This window comes from Crinia signifera, chromosome 2, assembly GCF_055691185.1.
Source record: "Crinia signifera chromosome 2, ASM5569118v1, whole genome shotgun sequence".
Lineage (NCBI taxonomy): Eukaryota > Metazoa > Chordata > Amphibia > Anura > Myobatrachidae > Crinia > Crinia signifera.
This window is the reverse complement of record NC_139218.1, coordinates 150,858,415-150,882,422: the sequence shown is the minus strand read 5'-3', so window position 1 is coordinate 150,882,422 and position 24,008 is coordinate 150,858,415. Positions and strand designations below refer to the sequence as shown.

The 24,008-nt window shown below is 43.4% G+C and overlaps 1 protein-coding gene across 1 annotated transcript in view; it reads left to right on the top strand.

Moving 5' to 3' along the window:
• GRM4 (glutamate metabotropic receptor 4) overlaps nucleotides 1-24,008 on the top strand; it is a 228,306-nt gene that overhangs the window by 3,935 nt on the left and 200,363 nt on the right. The window lies entirely within an intron of this gene.

Below are 24,008 nucleotides of genomic sequence, written 5' to 3'. Positions count from 1 at the left end.
AGGTAGTTGCTAAATTTTAGTGGGCTAAAGGACCTTTCACATCCAGGGGGAGGAGCAAGGCCAGGCGCTTGCTCCTTCACTATCCATGCCATCACTGGTTGCCTTTGGCGGGCGAAGTGGAGCGGAGCGAGCCACCGTGCCCAAAGTGTGGCGAGCGTCCAAATCCCGGGAGCGACCCCAGCCTTTGCAGTATGAATGGGGTATTATATACATTATAAGGGGTATGTGCAGTAGTCTGGGGGGTAAATTATAACATTATAAGGTCAATGTACAAGTACAAGGATGGGTGTCTGATGGACACTATAATGCGTATTTTATTTATATATAGTCAGATGGGACTCTCTACTCCTTTATAGATTATATCATGTCCCATCATATTTTAATTCCTTTGTTTGTTTATGAATTATATGCATTATGCAGATCATCCCCTTCCTTTCGCATGGCCTGGCGTGGTGATCGTCTGCTCCTATACCCCTGAAAGAGATGGCAGCCAGCAGACAGGGAGCTGAGATATGCACAGACTCAAAAGGGTCCCAGGCTATAGACAGACTGGAATGTAGTCCACATCCCTACTCTCAGGAACTTGGCAGACAGAAGACTGGTGCCAGTATTCCGAAGCCAGATTCATGACAACAGACATCCCAACCCTAAGTATTGGAGAAGGGGGGTTAGGCTGCTGTAAGTGAGGTTAGGGTTAGGCTGCAGAGATGAGGATCAGAGTTAAGCTGTGTACACACGGTGAGATTTGACATTCGATTTTGATTATAAGAGTCAAAATCGCATGCAGATCGTATACTGATCGTAAGCAGATCGTACAGGTTTTTTACCTTTCGATCCTCATGTGCGCTCGCATGACAGCACAAATCGAAACCCAGATAGACAGGGCAGCAAATACTATATAGTGCAAATCTAAGGGTCCCAGGCTATAGACAGACTGGAATGTAGTCCACATCTCCTCCCAAGTGACATTAGCCCACTTCAATTTAGATCTAACCTACACTTGAAAGTGAATGTAACGTAGTCTGGAGGGAGGGGGGGGGGGTGTATTATATACAGTGCATTATAAGGTGGATGTTATATACATGAAAAGATGAAGGTGCAGTAGTCTGGGGGGGGGGGGTTATATACATTATAAGGTGAATGTGCAGTAGTCTGAAATGGGGGGGGGGGGGGTTATATACATTGTAAGGTGGGTGGGTGTGCAGTAGTCTGAGGTGGGTATTATATATATTATAAGGTGGTTGTGTAGTAGTCTGAGGCGGGTGTTATATATATTATAAGGTGGGTGTGCAGTAGCCTAAGAGGGTATTATATACGTTCAGTGGCATCTTTATAATGGTTGCAATGTGCACAGAGCACACGGGCCCCTGAGTCCCAGGGGGGCCCACATAGCACACACTGCACCCATTTTTTTTAATGCTTATCATCCGGAGTCCCGTGATAAAGGCAGCAGCGCTGCTGGAATCGCTGGCAAAATGGCTGCCGAGGTCTGTACATGTACAATAGAGACCGAGCACTCTAGTGCTCAGACTCTATATCCCTGCAGAGATGAGGGGGCCCGGCCGGTGGAGGCTGCACACAGGCCTACTCTCTGCATGCATTATAAGGTGAATGCTGTAGTCCTTTGGTATGGTGCGGTGTGGACGGGTAACCCGGGTCGAGTGACGCGGGTCCCGCTCAAAGTATGGAGGAGGCAGCACTGTCAGTACCAGGCACTGCCTCTTTCCCTCCCTTTGAGGATGCGCTGTCACTCTCCACCCCATTCATATCACAAATGCTGGGTCACTCCTTGAATGGACCCGTGTCCAAATCCCGGGAGCGACCCCAGCATTTGCAGTATGAATGGGGTATTATATACATTATAAGGGGGATGTGCAGTAGTCTGGATGGGGGGTAAATTATAACATTATAAGGTGAATGTGGATAAGTACAAGGATGGGTGTCTGATGGACACTATAATGCGTATTTTATTTATATATAGTCAGATGGGACTCTCTACACCTTTATAGATTATATCATGTCCCATCATATTTTAATTCATTTGTTTGTTTATGAATTATATGCATTATGCAGATCATCCCCTTCCTTTCGCATGGCCTGGCGTGGTGATTGTCTTCTCCTATACCCCTGAAAGAGATGGCAGCCAGCAGACAGGGAGCTGAGATATGCACAGACTCAAAAGGGTCCCAGGCTATAGACAGACTGGAATGTAGTCCACATCCCTACTCTCAGGAACTTGGCAGACAGAAGACTGGTGCCAGTATTCCGAAGCCAGATTCATGACTGCAGACATCCCAACCCTAAGTATTGGAGAAGGGGGGTTAGGCTGCTGTAAGTGAGGTTAGGGTTAGGCTGCAGAGATGAGGATCAGAGTTAAGCTGTGTACACACGGTGAGATTTGACATTCGATTTTGACTATAAGAGTCAAAATCGCATGCAGATCGTATACTGATCGTAAGCAGATCGTACAGGTTTTTTACCTTTCGATCCTCATGTGCGCTCGCATGACAGCACAAATCGAAAACCAGATAGACAGGGCAGCAAATACTATATAGTGCAAATCTAATGCTGATTGTATGAATTTTATGTTGAAAGTACAGAGATAGCAAAGATTGTATAGCAGTCAAATCTTAAGTCGAATAGCAAGGGAATCTCACCATGTGTACAAAGCATTAGGCTGCAGGGGTGAGGATCAGGGTTATGCTGCGGGAAGAGAGAGTTAGGGTTGGGCTGCAGGGGGGGGGGGGGGGGGGTAGTAGGTTGCTCCTGTGGAGAGTTAAGGTGGCCATACATCTACAGATCGATTGTCAGATCTGACTGGTTGGAACAAAAACCTGGTAATGGATGAGTGACAGTTTTTGGCAGTTTTCCAGCATTTCAAAGCAAATGGTAACCTGTCATTTACTCTGATCCATTACCAGGTTTTTGTTCCAACCAGCCTAATCTGACAATCGATCTGTAGATGTATGGCAGCCTTAAGGGTTAGTTTGAGGGTAAGGAGTAGGCTTATGGAAACACTGTTGAGATTCTCACCATTGGATGTCAGTTTTCTGACTGCTGGCATCCTGAATGCCAGGATGCTGTTCTACACCCCATCCAGCCTAGTGGCATCCTCTGCAGGTGTACACTGGCTGTACAGGCAGATATACAAAAATCTGGGCTCTCCTGCATTTCTTGTCTGTTTTAATTTTGTAACAGGATACCTGGCATGAACAGAAGAGTGTGGAATAATCTCTGCTTTGTCATTGGGGCTCATGAGTTTTGTATTTGTTTATAGCTCCTTGACATATGAATTGATTTATATTTTTAAATGAATACTTATACCACACTTCTATCATAGTTTTTCCTAAGCGTATGGGTTGTCTTAAGGTTATTGCCTGTTTGTCTTGTGTTGTAAATGTGTATTAGGGTGATGTATTTTAGATTTCTTACATATAGGTGCCAGATATAAGTGTTTTTAATACCTATTAAACACCATTTGATCTGGTCTTTAACATTAAGCTAATTGCCCTGAACACACTTTCTGAAAAGCTAAGGTTTCATTATGCATCATACAGATAGTGGTAGATGCTCAATTAGTTCAGTAGCATTTCCCAGGTGCATGAGGGAGGGGTTAAATACTGGTTAAGTAAAACAAGACATTTTTTCCCTCAACACACTGAGCAATGCTAGTAACCAATCTAGAACACTACATGATAATAGAATTCAGAGATATTGGTTACATATACCTGCGCAGGTTGTATGATAAGCCCCCAAGCCGCGTCAAGGCTTCTCTGTATATTGGGGGTCCCTAGCGCTATATCTAGGTGCAGGGTGCGGCACCCCAAAAAACTATCATAAGCTGGGAAGCCCAGCGCGGCATGCCAGTGATATACTAAGTGTTAATAATTAGTGATAGGAAGCCGAAGCTATATAAAAGGAGAGAGATAAATGAATGCAATTAAAATAGGATAGAGATAGTGTTAGTGAGGGAAAAGTGTTAATAGAATGTAAGGGCATGCCGCACTAAAGTCACCCAGCCCATCCAGTCCAGGAGCACCGCACCCCACACCACCGTTACCCTAAATTGGGTCTACGATTAACCAGCAAAGAGCCACATGATAATGGCTCCTTACTTGATATATCCAAACTAAGAGCTACCTACCTTGGAGCAACCCCAAACTACTCCATGTGGTATATCAGGACCCACATCTCCTCCTAATATGGGCTCCCTTCTGCCTCTAACAACATACATACAGATAGTGGTAGATGCTCAATTAGTTCAGTAGCATTTCCCAGGTGCATGAGGGAGGGGTTAAATACTGGTTAAGTAAAACAAGACATTTTTTCCCTCAACACACTGAGCAATGCTAGTAACCAATCTAGAACACTACATGATAATAGAATTCAGAGATATTGGTTACATATACCTGCGCAGGTTGTATGATAAGCCCCCAAGCCGCGTCAAGGCTTCTCTGTATATTGGGGGTCCCTAGCGCTATATCTAGGTGCAGGATGCATTCATTATGCATCACCTGCAGTGTTAATCCAAACTGCTTAACCAACCCTAATTTCCTGTCCCTAATTCCCTTACTCAATCCCCTAAACTAACCTTTATAATGTATAAAGGGCACTACTATGTGGCGCAATGTGAAAAGCAGACACTATTTTGTGATGTAACATGAATAAGGGCCACTACTGTAAGGCAAATGGGTACTATTCTGTGGGGTATCGTGAATAAGGACCACTGGGCCTTATTCTGGTTGCGGCGGCCAAACGTACGTACGTTCCGTATCAGCGTACGTTTACCGAAAGTCCACCCACAAAACATCCGCATTCGGACGGCCACAAAGACTGACAAAGGGGAGTGGCGTACACTTGAGCGTACGCCACCGTACACGGACGGATCAGCGCTTAGACTCCGACAACTGGCGTACAACAGAGCGTACGCCACCGTTTACGGACGTCTCTCGTCCGTTTTCCCACCGACATCTTTCGGCAATCTGAGCATACGCCACCGTGCACGGACGGGTCTCCACTGTTTTCAATGGAAAACTCAGCGTATGTCACCGATCGTGAGAGTGAGCGTACGTCCGTGCACGCTGGCATACCCTTCACATATATGGCCCTCATAATCTAGCCTTTCAACTATAATTAAGGCAATTAAATGATTTATTCTAATTGTTATTCAATTATTGTTTTATGTTACCTCAATTGTCTACCTTAATGAGCACCCTAATAAAAATACATTCTAACTAAATAGTGGCCATGGCCTTAAAACATTGCTGAAACATCCTTGTAGCTGTTAGATATGGTTTATGTATTTTTATCATAAATACAAAAACTATGTTTGTATTAGAGTGAAAAGGTTGACACATGTCGACTTGTGTAGATTGAGTGTGCTGCTGTTTAAAGTATATGAAAACACTTACTGAATGTGTGTAAATGGTTTCCAAATAACTACCTTGGCATATATAAGCAGGTCTTAAAAAGAATCTTAACTAAAATGAAACCAACCTTTACATGTAGAGAAGTGTAGAAAGATATGCTTCCAATGTGTTTGAGTGCTGTGTGTGGCTTGCAGTTAGTGAAATAATGGTTTGGACTTAATAGGCTGCAGCATTGCTTATTACATTCAGGTGTATGTGTTTGAGTAGTAATCAGCGTTAATAAGCAGACCCAGGCGTCCGCTCTCAGCGGTATCTGTAGGGGTGGTCTGGAGGTGGCAGTGGCGGCCGCCTGTTTTTTGGCCGATCGAGCGGTTGTAGCAGCATACATTTTTTGTGCACACCCCCGTGTACGCCCAGTTTTCCTCATTATTTCGGCCGCTCCCCTCAACACGCCCCTATGCCGCCCACAATAACCGTACTCTTGCAGACAGGTTTTTTCGCATGGAAACAACCATCCTTGAGCGATGTGGAGTTGTCGCGTCTGCGCATTACGGAAGGTACGCATGCGCAGATAAAAAAAAACCCAGAACGTACGCTTACGGCCCAGCCGCCCGAACCAGAATAAACCCCACTATGTGGTCTAATGTGAATAAGGTTGCTCTATTGTGTGGCATCATTTGAATTGGGGGTACTATTTTGTTGCCAAGCCCCTTCCCAGCAATACCATGCTCCTTTTTGGTGTGCTCTGTCTATATTTAAAACCTGGGTGGTGGGAACACCAATGCTCTTGGCTCTGTGAATGAGGATTGCAATGGATGAGTGGTCATATTGTAGGTGTTGCTTGCCAATCCTGTGGTAGGTTCCATGCTGGGAGAATGGTGATTGATCAGAGGCAGAACTGGCAGCTGTGCTGGGGAGCATCAGCCAAAATCTTGCCTAGGGCATCAAATTGGTTAGGGCTGGCTCTGAGTAGATGAGTGATCAGGACACGCCATATAGATGGAGTAGTACATGTTCACTTCAGCGGTGTGCACACACAGTGGCCCTTATTCTGGTTCACTCGCAAAGGCAAATTCCTTCTCAAATGGTCAAAACCATGTGCACTGCAGGGGGGCAGATGTAACATGTGCTGAAGTATTTAGATTTGGGTGAGGTATTTTGTTTCTGTGGGGAAAAATACTGACTGCTTTATTTTATAGATCTCACTCTGAAGTAAAACCCCACCCAAATCTAATTCTCTCTGCACATGTAACATCTGCCCCACCTGCAGTGCACATGGTTTTGTCCATTTGAGAAGGAATGTGCCTTTGCGAGTGAACCAGAATAATGGTCAGTGTGTGTTGCTTTAATAATCTCATTGAAACCCTATTAAAAAAGGATGCTCTGCTCATAATATAATATTATCATATGCTCTAGACTTTGAAGACAATAGGGGAACACATCTTGGTCATTGGTAACTGCATCTGCAATTGGTAACCTGGGACATTTGGATTAAAAGTCAAAGAAGGCTGCAAGGCGATCCAGTCCTTGTCATGATGAGTGTGAGATATGGATGAGAACCAGCCTTATGTTCCTGGTAACAGGTACATTCTGCTGTTTGTATTACATAAGTATTTTCTCACTGGATGTAATTTACTTGGGAAGTACAGTATTTAATGGTTACAATGTTGACAATTAGTCTATTGACAAAAATGATAAGGACATAATGCTGGCATGGCATTAATGTCAATTAAAATATTTGAACTGTGTCGGAATTAAAGCTTTAAATATAATTGTAAAGCATCATGTGTAAAGATATAATGCCAATATGGTTAAAATGATTTAGTTACTCATAGTACCATGCTGGCATTACGCCCTCATCCATACTCTGTCAATATACTAAATGTTGACTTTGTAACCGTCGGCAAATCATACCGCTACCATTTACCATTTTGAGTAGTCTGTTTCAGTAATACCTTTAGTTCATATGTAGTGCATGTATTGTACCACATTGGTGTATTAGGCTGATACAGATTCTATAATACTTTGTTTTAGATCTGTTTAGAGTTAGGGTTTTGCATAGTGTTTAGAGGAAATTATTCTGACTCTAATGTGTCTTAAAAGCTCTGCTTAGTCCTGCAAGGTCATACAAGTGTTCTCATAGAAATACGTGATATCAATCCTACAGTGTTATTGAGCTCTCTCATTCCATAAAATAAAAACTAAATTTAATATAACTCCTAATTTGTAAGGTATACCTTGCATCTTTACCATTATAGTAAGGAATGCTTTTTCCCTAGTGCCAATTTTCGCCAATCAGGGTCTAACGCACATTTTGACCATAGTGATAGTTTTCTAGCATAGCATATGCAGTACACCACTCTATTACGACATAACCTAGCAATACAAAATGAATCCGTTTTTTAAATTCTAGATTTCAGTATTTAAAATGAACAACAAATCCAATAATTAACCACACAGCACATTAATAGTAATACATGTTATACTGTAAAGAGTTGTTACAACAAATTACTGTATACTCTTCATCCTCACAGAGAAAACAAAATATGTAATTAGTTCTAACATTTTAGGTGTTGCCCATTACAGTTGCATTAGGTAAAATAGAAGAGACTTTGAGTAACATAAATGGTGAAAATGTATAGAGTAGATGCTAGTTTGGGCTTTATCAGTTGAATGAGCTCAAAGAGCTATGCCACATGGAATGTTGCCACAAAGATGCAGTTCAAATTATGAACGGCCACCGGTGTTCTTGGGAGGTGCCCCAACCAAGGTGAAGTAGCAAAAACCATGGCAACTATAGGTCTAGCTGTAAGACATGATTGCTAATACACATACAGAAGGCACTTCAGCTGTAATGAAAGTTGGTTCAAGTCACTAAAGATATGTGATCCTGTAAATATCAGAGATAAGGTCCAATTGACACGGAAGTCAGAACAATTAATGTGCACTTCAGGATCAAGGGCAAAAATGTTGTCACGGACATTGAAGATGGACTTTTTGTTCCAGATGTAGGAACCAATTTGCCATCAGAATTTCCCATTCTCCATTGGACAGCACATGAATGTGGGTGGCTTTACAGACTGAAGATTCGGGCTTAGGGCCAGATGTATCAAGCTTCAAAAAGTGATAACATGGAGAGTGCTAAACAGACAGCCAATCAGCTCCTAACTGCAATGTTACAGGCTGGGTTTGAAAAATGACAGATAGGAGCTCATTGGCTGGTTGTTTATTACTCTCCACTTTATGACTTTTGAAGCTTGAAACATCTGGCCCTTAATGAAGAGAATTAACCTGAGACACATTCTGTACAACCTTAATCATAGCCCGTGCAGGCCTCTGAGTGGATATATAGATAGTAAGTACAGTATGCTGTCTATCTCTCAGCAAATGACAAAGATGTCCGAGTAGATGAAGAGTTTGCAATAGCAATGCTACAAAACCTTATGGCAAAGTGATTTTCTATTAGTAGCCTTTGAGTCATGCACTTGAGTCAAACTATTTGAGAGTTTGCATCTGTCAAGTTACTGCAGTTTTAAGAGTATATATTGTATCTGTTGAGACCAATGCTGAGAATCCTTTTCTGCTGGTAAAGGGTTTAAAACTCAAGAAGCCCAGTCTGAATGTATTGTTATTGAGACATTCCAAGAACAATATTAAATTAAGTAAATTGTTTTTATACGTCACCCTTAGGCTCAGTTATGCTGTGAGGGGCGGGGCTTGCTACTGTTTGTCCAAATATGTTATGATTGGCAGCCACAAGCACTAGTTTTGCCTGTTAAATTGATCATAAATAATTTTACATTTATTCTGGACTACCAGCCCAGGGCACCCCTGCAAGTCTCCTGAGGCACCCCAGGGTGCCACTGCATACCGTTTGTGAACCACTGCGTTACAATGTTACTTAAGTGAGCCACATGGCACTTCAAAATGCAAGACTGGTAGAAAGAATCATCACAATGATTGCTAGTACACGGACTAAGGAACCATAAGGCACTTCAGCTGCTATGAAAGTTGCTTTAAGTCGCTAAAGGTGTGTAAATGCCATGGGAATCAGAGATAAGGCCCAAAATCACATGAAAGTCAGAAAAATGACTGTACGCTTGAGGATCAAGGGCAAAACTGTTGGCACATTGAACTGTTGAAGATGAATTTTTATGCCAGATGTAAGAACTGATCTAATTGTCATTAGTGTACTGGAAGAGAAGGGACAGTGTGCTGTGTACTATAAACGAGGGGTCATTTCAATGACAACAGTACCAACAGCTGTACATCCTAGACCAGGGGTTCCCAATCTTTTTTGAATCACGGCACCCTAGAGTATCAGATTTTTTTTTCACGGCACTCCTAGGCCAAAACAAAATTAATTCGATTGGGTTTATATAAACATAGAAACATAGAAACATAGAATTTGACGGCAGATAAGAACCACTTGGCCCATCTAGTCTGCTCCTTTTTTTAAACATGTTACATCAAACCATATTTGATCCTTATTTTTATGTAAGGATATCAATATGCTTATCCCAAGCATGTTTAAATTGTACTACTGTATTTGCGTCTACCACCTCTGTTGGGAGGCTATTCCACTTATCTACTACTCTTTCTGTGAAAAAATTCTTCCTCACATTTCCCCTGAATCTTCCTCCCTCTAGTTTCAGTGCATGTCCTCGTGTTCTGTTGCTCCTCTTCCTGTGAAGAATGTCTCCCACCTGTACCTTGTTAAAGCCCTTGATATATTTGAAAGTTTCTATCATGTCCCCCCTTTCCCTTTCCCTTCTCTGCTCTAAAGTATACATATTAAGATCTTTTAGTCTTTCCTGGTAGGTTTTGTGATGTAGGCCATGCACCATTTTAGTTGCTCTTCTTTGTACAGTCTATAATATACGATTCCTAGGGTCAGTTATGTGGTAAAGGGCAGGATTTGCTTCTGTTTGCATACATTTTATGATTGGCAGCCACCAGCACTGGTTTTGCTCATAAATAATTAACCATTAATAATTTGAGTTGGTCCTGGACCACCAACCCAGGGCACCCCTGCATGTGTCCCAAGGCACCCCAGGGAGCCACAGCACACAGTTTGGGAACCACTGTCCTAGACACTGTGGATTACAACCATTTTATTTAACTTTGGCATAGGAGACTTACTTACCTAAGATTACGTACAGAAGCTTGAAGACATGGTTACAGGAATGTCAATGAACAACCCAGAGAGTGTGAAAAGTAAGCAAATACAATGCTTATTTTAAAAGTCAGCATCCAGAGAGAGGTTCATCACTGGAACTAGTGCACACGTACCGTACATGAATGGACCAACAGAATCAGAAGTGGGAAACTTCCTAAAAGTGTAATGCTGCATGTATACTGAGTGAAAGCTAAAAGCGAAGTAGCCAACAAAATTGCAGAATACAAGAATTGTAGAAACTCAAACAGGCCTAAAAATAAAAGTCCTGATGTAAGATAATGGTGGAGAATATGAGAAGAGAGCTCTAATTATCTTTCTAAGAAAAATGACATTCAACACCAAGTATCAATTGCCTACACACCTGAACAGAGAGACAACAGTGAAAGGGCAAACAGAAAATCATTGAAACAGCATGAACTATGCTTAGGGCTTCAGGTCTTGAGAAGAGATTCTGAGCTGAAGCAACCCTAACTGAGGGGTACCTCAAGAATTGGTATAAGCATGCATGCAAGGCATTAAAGATCCACCTGAATCTATAGTAAAAAAATAAAAAAGCACAGTACACACACTTGTGATAGTACAACTTTCATAAGCACTCTTGCACACACATAAAAAAATACCTACAATCCCTGTAGCCCCCTGTAGTCATTCACGTATTCTTGTCCAAGTACTGTATTATTTACATGTACCTGTAAAAATACTCACCTATTCCTAGTGTAGATCACAGCCTTTAAAGTAAGCATCCAATAAAAATAAAAAAATGTAACCCAAAACCAGATGACTATAAGGAAGTCATATTTGTTAACACATACACTTCTTCTATGTGAATGAGTGGGATATGGGTTATAATTAGAAAAGCTGCCAGCCAATCACAGGGCACCTCTGTTAGAGCTGCACTGTCAATGAAAATTCCCCCAGTAGACTTCAATGGTGGAAAAATGCCATTGAACTCGACAGTGGTAACCACTATTCTATGATGGGAACTGCATGGTTATCCTCTATTAATGTTGTGGTTAATGCAGGAAACCATGGTCGACTAGTTAGGATGGTATTTGTTATAGGCAATGACCAAAATAAGTTTGTCCCCTGGCTGTGGAATTACCTCCTTGATTAATGAAGACTTGTGCTGATTTCATAAATATGGGGAACCCTTACATGTTTTCACCCCAATTTCTTTTTAAACCAGAGCCGGTCCATGATCTCGGTGCTTGTTCGTAAAGTACAGGAGAACCTCACACATTTATTCCCCTGTATTTTTAGAACCAGGACTGGCTCATAGAGGTGGGGAATGATTATGCTTGGTAAGAGGGGGATGACATTTTTTTACATTGATTTTAACAATTTTTCAAAACATTTACACACACACACACACACACACGCAATGCACAGCTCTCACTGATCTGTGCAATGCTTCTCTGAACACACTGCTGAGTGGAACATCTATTTGAATGTGCCTTAGGATCCGAGTTTGCACAATTCAGTGTTTGTTTGCAAAAACTATTCTATGTATATTCCCGTGTTTCAGTGTTGTTTACGGAAACGGCCAGTTTGACCAGTGATATATTTGATCATTTATCCATGTCCACCCGTGTTTTGAATTTTTATTTTAACACTCCTGTGTTAATCTTTAATAAATCTCTGTGCTCTGTGTTTGTCAAGGTTGGCAAACACTGGAGTGTTTGGGCATTATGCCCAAACACTCCAGTGTTTGCCAACCTGGACAAACACAGAGCTTAGTAAATGTACCCCATGGTACTTCACAAGACAGTTTCAACTAAAGTCAAGCAGGATATTGCAACATCATAAATATTTGTAATGCTGGAAATACCAACACCTAGAACATGACAATGAAGCCACAATGTAGACACGCTCATCTATCCTGTTTGCCCATCATCCATGAGAAACATCCTGTGATGGCGCACAAGACGTACTATTGTGAAAGCATGTAATTGCACTGCTCTGCAGCTGGGTGGCCATTGCTCCACTGATGAATAATACAGTACACTGGCACAGATAGATACTGTACAGTATGTGAAGCGCCATCCCTATTCACCGGCCACCTTTGCTTCCACTTTTTAATTAATTATGCTATATAGTTGCTCAATTGGCCCCAGGAACTCGGTGGGGAAAGGTATGCCAAGCTTTGCTCTTTAAGGACTTGCTACGCTCGGCAATCATTTCCACACTAAGAAACTAAGGCTAAAATTGCGTCTGTGTTGCATAAAAAAAATGGTGGTGGTTGAAACTACTAGACTTACTGTAACAGCACAGTGGATACAATTTCTAATACAATGTATACTGTACTCATACACAACAGTGCTTTGGTCTACACAGTGGCTAATGTGCATCAGGGAACAATGAGCTGACCAGCTCGCTGCGCTCGCCACCTATTTTATTCTCCCTCTATGGGGGTCGTGGACCCCCACAAGGGATCAGTCTTGTTTTCTAAGTCAGGGTAATGACTGTTGAATCCCAACTGTCGGTGAGTCGTCCGGCACCCAAATGGAAGGAGAAAAGCATTCACCATATTCTTCAATAGTGTATGTAGATGATCTATTGCTTGCAGGCAATGAAAGCTGGATAGCAGATGTTAAACTGTTGCTGAGTGACAGATTCAGACTCAAAGACCTTGGAACAGCATAGCAGTGGCTGGGTCTGAGGATCATACAAACTTTGACTGCTGGGGATGTTACTATAGATCCAAGCCCCAGCAGTACTAGAGAGTGCTGGGGCTGTTACTCTAGATGCAAGGATACATTGAGTAAATGCTTTTCAAATTAGGAACATATCTGCTGTGTAAATCTTTGCAGTGCACTTCAGGGGACGGGACCAAATAGACTCATCATTAGGCCCACCCACAACATAGGGAAACACCCACTATTCGAGGATCTGCTTTGAGGGGTAGATACAAGATTGCAATTTGGCAGTTATTTAGCAGCCCCCACAATCCTGCCTGCTTCCCTGGAAGCCTCTCCTAGATTCTGGTTGGAACAACAAGCACTAGACCTGTCAGTACCCTAATTGACAAAAGCACAAAGATAACACAATCAGAGTGACTAGCAGCAGAGGCAGTTGGAAGGAAAAATTTGCATGCAAATAAAATACTATTCATTTTATAGCGAGGTTGGTGGTTTGTGCAATCGAATAGCCGAGCAAAACTGATCATCTTAGCCTTGCTGTATCAATTGACCCAGGGAAAGAACTCTAGGGACAAAAGTCAATCTTTAACTTTGATTTTTTAAACAAACAATACAATGCGCAATTCTAAATTAACATTTCGTCAGAGGCAGAGAACCTAATTTTTTAAATGGTACCTGATTTATCGATTTTGGTTAAGTATGAAGGGAGAAAAAGGGATCACCACCAAAAATCACCTTCTAGAAATAATATATACAGATGGAGCGCCCCTGGCTCTTGCCCGGGGATCGCCAGCATGCTTGCGCTGGCGATCGCCGACGCAGAGGAGCTCCGTCTGACTGGGCTGCATGGTCTCACACGCACATGCATCCCAGTTTACGGACGGCGCCGCTGCGGGTCCCTGCCCATCTCCACTTCAGGGAGACGGGCAGGGATAGGGGGGACGGCAGGGCGGCGAGGGGCACCGGGGGAGGCGGCGGTGAAAGCACTGCAGCCATGTGGCGCGCGCAAGCGTCTCGTGCATGCACGCCCTTGACTAGAGCCGGCCGCTGCTGGGGGCTGGCGATAGAATCGTCAGCCCCTGCAAGAAAGAGGCCGGCTCCATCTGTATGAAGATGAGAGGACTTCTTAGCAAAGTGCCACTGAAAGTTTAATGCATACAGTACAAGCGGTGGCACACATTCAGACATCTACACGCATTCAACTGTGTTAGCCAATTTAAAATGAATCCTGGTAAAGAGCATTAGATTGCTGTTAAACATATTCTAAGGTATATGTACAAGTAGAGGATAAAGCACAACGTAATGTGGGACCTAATTCAGCTTGGCCTGCAAAAGTAATAAAATTAATATTCAATGATTTTGGCACTCCTGCTCATGCTCGCACACCTGAGCACACATACTTGAGTCCTTAGACTGTGGTTGCATTCAGTAAATAGTGCAGGCGGGGGTGGGTATGCAGCATTTGGCGGGCTGCAATTCGGCATCCATTGGGGCATGGTCCAGACAACTGAGTCATGTCTGAACTGTTTTCCAGGAGGGAAGTTAAATGCAGCCACTGCGACCCAAAACATGGGGGGCCCACTATTCACAATTTGTGTTATTGCAAAACTTTGCAACTGCATCGCCAGGATGGACCCAATGTGCGGTGCAGCCTTGCCCTGTGATGGGCTCCCCCCCCCCCCTGCATGCTAGTGAAAGCAGTTGTAGTTTTGTAAATAACTATAACTGAAGCTAAATTAGGCCCTTGGTGGGGAAAAAAACCCTGTGACTGGTGTATTGCAAGACTTTGTATACAGATTCAGATTCATTTGCACACAAATGTGTCCTTGCAGTCGCGTGAAGAGGTTTGTTGCATTGTTTTGTGACTAAAATGCACATTTACACCAAAAAAGATACTTGGCACAATCAGATCACAGAGAAGGGCATAGCTCAGCGAGTGACATATGGGAGTGACCTGTACCAAACGTGCACGCAGGGGGTTTCCGAGTACCTAGAAACCCCCTGCCTGCCAATTTATGGGCCCAGTTGTTCAATTTTTAAACAGTCTGAGTCAGGGCCGTCTTAAGAATATAATGGGCCCCTGGGCAAAATAATTTGAGGGCCCCCCTCCCCTCACAACCCCCCTCCTTTCACAACCCCCCTCCCCTCACAAACCCCCTCCCCTCACCTATGTGCAGCAGCAGCAGGTGGCGGGGATCCGGGCAGCGGTGGGTGGAAAGGTCCGTCCAGGAAGCGGCAACTCAGACCTTGATGTAGTGCTTTTTGCCGCCGTGCGGGAAACGCTGCAGATTTTGGAAAGAATGGCTGGGCGCTGATTGGCTGAGCGTCCGGCCAATCAGCATATGGCCAGTCTTTTCAAAATCAGCACAGCAGCGCTTCCTGCCCGGCGGCAGACAGCACTACATCAAGGTCTCCGCTTCCTGGACGGACCCTGCCACACGCTGCTGCCCGGGTCCCCTGCAAACGCCGCCCGCTGCCCGGGTCCCCTGCACACGCCGCCCGCTGCCCGGGTCCCCTGTACACTTCGCCCGCTGCCTGGGTCCCCTGCACATGCCTCCCGCTGCCCGTGTCCCCTGCACACGCCGCCCGCTGCCCGGGTCCCCTGCACACTTCGCCCGCTGCCTGGGTCCCCTCCACCCGCTGCTGCCAGGATCCCCGCTACACACCGCCTGCCGCCTTTCCCTAGGACAATACCATCTTCTCCATTGTGGTGGGCCCCTACTATCCTTGGGCCCCTGGGCAACTGCCCATTAAGCCCAATGGGAAAGACGGCCCTGGTCTGAGTAGCTGCCTGCAGCTGCCTCCTAGTACAAAGAGGCAGGCTGCTGCTGGGCTAGCTGACACTAGTGAGGGCTAGCTGCAGAGGCAACATGCAGCTCTGGAATGACAGTGCTCCCTGTGGCTGTGCTGTGGGGGAGAGCTGTCTGGGGTAGGCGGGGACTGCCCTCTGCAGCTTGTCAGGTACACTATTCTTATGTTTGTGGGAGCTAGTAAGGGGAGGGGGATATACTGTATGCTGTGTGTGTGTTTGTGTGTATGCATGCTGTGTGTGTGTGCATATATGTTACACATGAAGCACACAAGGAGGACACAGGATTGAGATTCTTTCTAGATACTACCAGGAGGCATTGGTTCACTGAGAGATACCCACAGATTCCTCATATTTGCTAAATTTTCTTCAAAGAATGCTGCGTCACATTCCTTTATGAAAGAAAATGCTAACTTTTGCAAAAAAAGGACTGCACAATAACATGCTTACAACTGTTATCATAATATCTCCAACTGAATTTGCTGGTTCTCACACTGCTAGTGGTAAGATACAGTGGGACATGTTCCCAGCAAATTGAAACATATCCATAGCTCGTTACAATCAATTAAGGTACCCCTGAGGAAGTCTTGATTAAGACGAAATGCGTTGTTTTTTTCAATTTTTTCTTCTCTAAATCGAAGGATCAAGATCGGTACCAAAAAGGGAGATAATAAATCAAAGCCTTATGTCATTTGTACAAATGTGTTTATGATGTTTCTACATTAGCAAATGTTTTTATTACAAAAGTTATTTATGGTAAACCATATGGTTGACGGGTGTATAATTAGTTTTTAATTGTGAGATACTAAATTGGTATTAATATACTATAGGTGCCTTCCCAATTCTCTAGATTTGGGCATATACACATGCAGTATATATTTTATACACACATTACGTACGTACAGGGCATCTAAAGTTTAGCGCCTAAGCCCGCTACTTGACAAGCCAATTTGGTGTCAAAGACTGCAAATGCATCCCTGAACATTGGCGATTGCATTTTCCTCCATGGCAGAATGGTGTCAAAGGATGGACTTCTACATGTCCATGGGTGACATAACTTTTTCAACTGGCTTTCCTGGCTTGAATTAAAAAAAAACTTTGCATAAGTATATTTTGCTCTGTTCAGTCAGAAAGCCGCTGGCTGATTTATCTACACCTGATACATGCCCTAGTGTTTTTGTTTTCTTTTGGAGCCCCTACAGAAAGTTCCTCTCTTTCATACATTCATATACTCTTATTGTTTGGGACACTACCTGGTTTCCCCCTTTTTTTCTCCCCCTCCCCTTTATTTTTTCCAATCACTCTTCTCTTTCCTCTTCTTTCTTTTCCTCTTTTCTAATTGTTGATATTTTCCTTTTTAATGTGATATATTAACGCATACAGTATGTTTAGAAATATTTTGTTTTATGCATTAGGCCTCGACATCTGTATTTTTATGGTTCTATATATGTATCAGCACTTTTCTTTTTTGTCACTTTTGCAATATTGAAAATAAAGAATTCATATAAAAAAGACTCTGAGTAAATGTCCCCGAATGTGCGCAGGCTTGGATATCCAGGTCCACTTTCAATTAAAAAAATTGCAAAACAAAATGATAGACTATAGATAGCCATACATTTCTCCTTGGAGAAGTTGCATGCGATCCTCTATTGAGCCGCTCGCTTCTTTTGCATAAGATATATTGCATGTGATCCCATCCAAGCCTGCAATGGCTGCAATCCAACATATCTCACTGCAGCAGGTGCGACTCACAGGCTCCGATGAGATTTACACTGGACTTTGCATCGTATCGGATCTTATATCAATCACATGCAATTTGGACACACTTGATGTGATTTATTGCAGCAATCGCATGAAAAGTGACCAAACCGCATGTCAATCGCCCTAATGTCTGGGCACCTTATTGCAGATTGCTTAGCGACTATTTTGGTACAGAAATTAATTAAAAACAGTGTAAATGCATATCAGAGACAATGCATAAACCTTCAAAAATAGTGCATCAACATATTAATTATCTAAAATATATGCAGCACACAGTACCAAGGAATGAATGATAACATGCTCATCAATCTTGATCATGCTCGTGATCTCCTTTGTTCTCCAGAACAGGTAGTTTCAATTAGGTAACGCTCTGGGAATTCCTACAGATAACATTAAAGTTCAGCCTCTTGTTAAACTCATATATAACTTTATGGGAAGTCTCTCCCACTGGGGTGATCTGGGGTCAGTAATAGCTCTTCCATTTGCTGTTGCATAACCCTTCTCCTCTTACACAGCCGCTCCTCTACTCTAAATCCCAGTGACAAATGTTAGAGATGATAAGAGTTGACATGGAGGAGCAAGAGGAGGAATGAAATAACCCAGCATCTGTGAGGTAACCTCAACCACAGCGTCCCTTCTGCACTTCCACCTGTCCACACACCCTCTCTTACCCGCCCATTCCTGAGCCGTTATACTTACCACCGTTACTCCTAGTCCTCTTCTCTCCCATTGGTGCGCATGTCACACTTAACATCCACGGCGTGCGCAGTGGGCCCTAATCTGCACATGCCACAGCCGCAATAAGGTCACCACACAAATGGGTGTGATGGCATAATTTAATTCAGTGACCAGTTTTATGATAACCGAAATTCCCATCTGACCATTATAAACCATCATACAAAGCGACAGCCTACACCAGGAGGGGGCTTTGATTAATAGGCCCCTGAACCCATGCTGAACAGAAACTTCTTCGGGTTTGTACACACAGTGTCACCATTTTTTTTTTTTTTGTGTGCTTCTGTACTGAACTAGACAACAAAGTAAGTAGATAGACTGATCCAGATAGAGATGCATGTAGCATCACCTCAAACGTGTCACCCATTGGGCTCTGTCTATCCTCTAACCCCCACTACTGGAGCTGATAAAGACAGAATTTAATTTTGATTTCCAGGAAGCTGCAGTTCAAGGTTTTAATACTTACACGACCACTACCTAGATCAGAAAGCTAGTTTGACTTGATTTTTTTTTTAAATCTTGTATTGATTTTTATTGTACAAGTCAATTTCATAGAACAATTTAAACAATAATAAGTTAAAAGTGTTCACTGGGTGTCATTAATTTCTATTAGTGACCATTGATCTTCAAGAAAAAGAAAAGCAATTTAACTCCCGTAAAGTAGTGTCTGAAATCCATCATTGTTAATAAACGCAATACAAATAGCCCCAACACATTGTGCTTCCATATTTATTGTCACTGTCTGTAATGTCCCCAGCTGCTGCCTGTATTACAGCCATATACAGATATCTGTCAGCTCTATAGCTGCCTTTGCTATTTCTGTGCTGAGAATGGAAAACCTCCCTCTCTTATACACATAATGCTATCGCAGCACCTTTATCTCGTCTCATGCACTGGCAGAAGCAGATTGCTTGCTAAACTGGCCTGTGACTGGAAGCAGGGCCCATAGGGCAGACTCTACAACTGCCTTTCCTAGCACACAACAGGAGAATATTATCTGAAATGAGAACCAGGTGGGAGAAGTGTAAAGCATACACAATGGATGCACAGAGCATGGATAATAAATGATGCTAGTGGTGTGAAAGGTTGAGACTGAAAGGTATATCTCCTATGACAACATGAAAAATGTAGACATTTACTCACCTAAAAAAGAAAAAAGTTTGTCTCAATAAAGAGCGACCTATCTAGAATTATATAGCAGTAATGGGATGACCAAAAGGTAACCTATGGGAAACGCTGGTTGCCGTTGTATCTATTTTACCATTGAACGCATACATTAGCAATATGCCAGGAATTGTAGTAGGTGTAAGATGCTTTATGATGGGCAGAGTTGAGTGTAAATGGTTGGTTTGGATTATATAAAATATGTAAGATGTCTGGAATAATGCATTATATTACATGCATAAATGCAAATACCCTCACCTTACAGTCCTCATTGACGTTAGCCATATACTGTACTTTATTTTTTCATGCGCTACACTCCCTGCCAACATCCTTGTTTTGTACCTGACTTACAGCTACAGTATCCTCCCCTATTACAATCACCACTCCTACATCCCAAGACTTCTCCCGTGCTGTTCCTGACTTATGGAGCTCACTTCCTAGCCTCACCAGACCTTCTCACAACCTTGAGGCTTTTAGGTCTTTTCTTACAACACTTACTTTCCTAAAAATCTTCACTGCAGCTTATTTCACCTTCATCTGGTACCCACATAGGCATGGGGCTAAAATGATAAAGAAACTGTTGTGAGAAGTGGGGAAACTATGATCAGTGGATGTGAAAGTTTATGTACGCCCCCTACACTATTTATAATGTCTCCCTAAATTTGCATCATTTTATGAGGAAAATAGAAATATAAGTATTACTTATTATTTATGGCAAACCATGTGGCCATTTGGGTGGCTAGTCATCATTGTGTCGATAATGATAAAGGGCCAATTTATCATGGTTGGCTGGAGCTGTGGTCTCATCTAACCAGGGTTGTTAAGAGAATCCACATGTCCTGGCACTGTCTAAGTGTGGCCAAATTCGGGAAGCTGCTGGTTAGTGGAGGGGCGGAAAGCATGTACTACAAAGGGGGACTATGTCCCTACCAGCAATGAACCAGGTGCAGTCCCAGTCATTGAAAATGGGGACAAATGCTGCAAAACAACAGACCTGGCCCCTCCACAAGCTCAGACTACCTCAGTGGCATTACATCCCCCAACTGTTAATCTTGCCCTGCTTATACTGCATTCTCTACATGGTCAACCAGCTGCAGACCCACGTCCAGTTAGAATGCAAGTAGATTCTATTGCTTTTAGAGTGTGCATTAGCAGGGCCCCCTCTACCCTCTGTATCACTTCAACCTTGTGTGCCCATGTTCCTTTTTCTATGATTTGTACAAATGACTGTCCAGAGCGGCAGAGCTTTGGTAATTATTTACAATGAATAAACTTATTCAACTTACATAAGGCTTATTTATTGAACAATACATACAATTCAATTAACTTTTCATAATTTTTGTATTTTAAAATGTACAATAGTCACAAGTCACTTTAGAATGTGTGACTAGCATTGTTACAGTATGTGTGTTGTTTGGGTGTTTGTAAGTCCAGATACATTGGTGTAGCAAATGGTAGTTGGTGTGTTTTGTATAAAGTAGTAACAATGGAAGCAATAAATGCGAGGGTTGTAAAGAGAGATAAACGTCCAGCCAATCAGCTCCTTACTGACTTTTTTCAAACACAGCCGGTAACATGGCAGTTATGATGTGATTGGCTGGATGTTTATCTCTCTTTGGGGGAGATTCTCTAAGCTAAAAATGCGGTAAAAACCCCGTTATCGGGGTTTTTACCGCATTTTGGGATGCTGTAAGCATCCCCCGCCGGGTTACCGCGGCAGGGGGCATCGCCAGAAAAATCTGGCGATGCCCCATAGAAGCCAATGGGCTTCTATCGCAACTCTCCGCCACCCCGCGCCGCCCCCCCGCCGCCCCGTATCGCCCCCTCACCTGTGTCCGGGCAGCACAGCGCAGTGCTGCCCGGACCTGTGACCTCCTCCCTGCACTGATCCTCTTCCGGGTGCAGGGAGGAGGAGAGCCCGGAGCAGCAGCAGCAGTGCCGGGTGTGGGAGGGAGGGGAGAGCCGCCGGGACCTGCTGGGACCCGGCGACTCTCACCGCAAAGGACAGCTCTTAACGCAAGAGCTGTCCTTTGCCTTAATTATCGCATATGTTACAGCATATGCGATAATTAAATATGCGATGGGCAGCGAAGGGGGGCAGAGATTCTTAGAGAATCTCCCCCTTTATCACTTGCATTTATCTCTTGTTAAGGCTTAATACATCTACCCCTATGCCTTATTTTTATTATCTTCTTTTTATTTGTCATAGACAAATCCTCCCTGCGATAACACTTTTAGTACATGCAACTTGCAGAAAAAAGCTTTTATGTGAACGGACAGGAGGGATGTAGAAATTGATCTATAGGGGTTTGCGAAACTGTTGAGTTGATCTTGTTTATTGATGATATTTTAAATGGCAGTGCTTTTACTAGCTCTTTCTTGCTAGTTATAGTTCTGCCATTTTAAATATCAGGCATAAACATGATCAGAAGCAACCAGACACTTCGTAATAAAACCCTGTGGTGCGCAGATTAAAATAAGTTCAGTAAACATGGTCTTATCCTATAATTCTAGTAAAAAGTATTATCACATGAACGTTGCAAGACGAAATATAAATGATTGCAAAAAGAAAATAACTTGAATGAATAAATGCTGTGTAAATGTTTTTGTATCAATGTGTTTAAATGTTAATTTGTTTTGAAAATAATAATTAGCAGTCAGTAAAATCCTTTATGGGACAAGAAAGCTGCTTTTTTTTGAATGAATGAATGAACAAATACATCATTTACCTGTTGATGGCTAGATCAGAGTCGATTTATTATGGGTGACATTTATTAGGATGAGAGTTTTAGTAACTTTTCAAAATCGCCCATTATCGCACTTTTTAAAATCGCATTTTTTGCCACAAATTCGCATATTTAATGAGCTGCGGATTCTGGGGAAATGGGGCGATAATGGGTGATTTTTAGTTATGAAAATGTGCGAATTTTAGTCCTGAAAATTAAAATGAGGAAATGTGCGAATTTGTGTAAAAAAAAATATGGCGTGAGGTCCCCCCTCTTGAGCATAACCAGCCCCAGGCTCATTGAGCCGGACCTGGTTCTAAAAATACGGGGGACAAAAAGCGTAGGGGTCCCCCGTATTTCTGAAACCAGCCCCGGACTCTTTGACCGGTCCTGGTTCCAAAAATACAGGGGACAAAAAATCTGGGGGTCCCCAGTATTTTTAAACCAGCACCGGGCTCCAGCAGCCAGCGGTGTCATGCCACAGCCGGGGGACACTTTTTACATAAGGTCCCCCGCCTTAACCATGAGCACCGTGGATGGGGTCCCTGGGGGAATGGGGACCCCCCCAATAAAGGGGTCCCCCCACCCAGGCTTCACCCATCCAAGGCTGAAGCCCGGGGATGTCACCAGCATCCCTGGGTTTTGGATGCCGGCCTGATAGGGTTAAAACACTCATTCATAACATTGCTTTATACAGGTCAACTACAAATGCCAGCAGGCCTCCCCCACATGCTGGGACTTGGCAAACCAAAAGTCCCAGCATGCAGAGCATTAATGGGCCAGCTGGGACTTGTAGTCCACCTGCAAAAAGAATGTTAAAATAAAACACACACACACAGAAAAGTAGAACTTTATTACACACACACACCTCACTTTTACACCAGGGTCTAGCGCTGTCCTCCCTTCTCCAGAGCCATCTCACCAGGCACTGACAATGGGGTAAGCCGACTTTCTCAGGTGCTGCTAACAGCTTCTATAGCGCTGTCCCTGCACTACAGGGATTTGCAAGGCTGTGAATTCCCAGCCATGCAAATACACCAAACCCCACCCCATGCTCATATTCTGACCCATGCTCATTTTTGTGAAAAATTAAAATAGATAAAATGTAGAGGGAGTAAGCTTCTTACTCCCATTCTATTGGCTGTGTTTGAATAATGACAGCGAGAAAGCTGGTTGGTTAGTGCTTTATTTGAAGATTGGGATTGGGTAATTGGTACTTGTTTCCTAGAACGGCCACACCGATGTTGATCGGGTCGGTCGCATCGCATCGATCGCATCGCATGCGATGCGACCGACGCGATGGTCCCGATTTTTACATTGATTAAAATGTGAATAGGGTCCCTGGAACCCTATTTTCCATTGGATTCAATGTAAAATTCTCCCCAGACCCCAATTTTAACCCCCTCAACGGCACCCCACGATTGACGCCAACCCGAAGCGTGGCGAGCGTAGCGAGCCCGCGAGGGGCGGCGGTACGCGTCCTCCGACCTTTTCATACCCCTACTATCCAGGTCGGCGTGGAGTTGATAATATAAAGTGTGGCGAGCGTAGCGAGCCACCGAGCCCGAAGCGTGGCGAGCGCAGCGAGCCCAGCGAGGGGGCGCGTATAACTTCACAGGTATACGC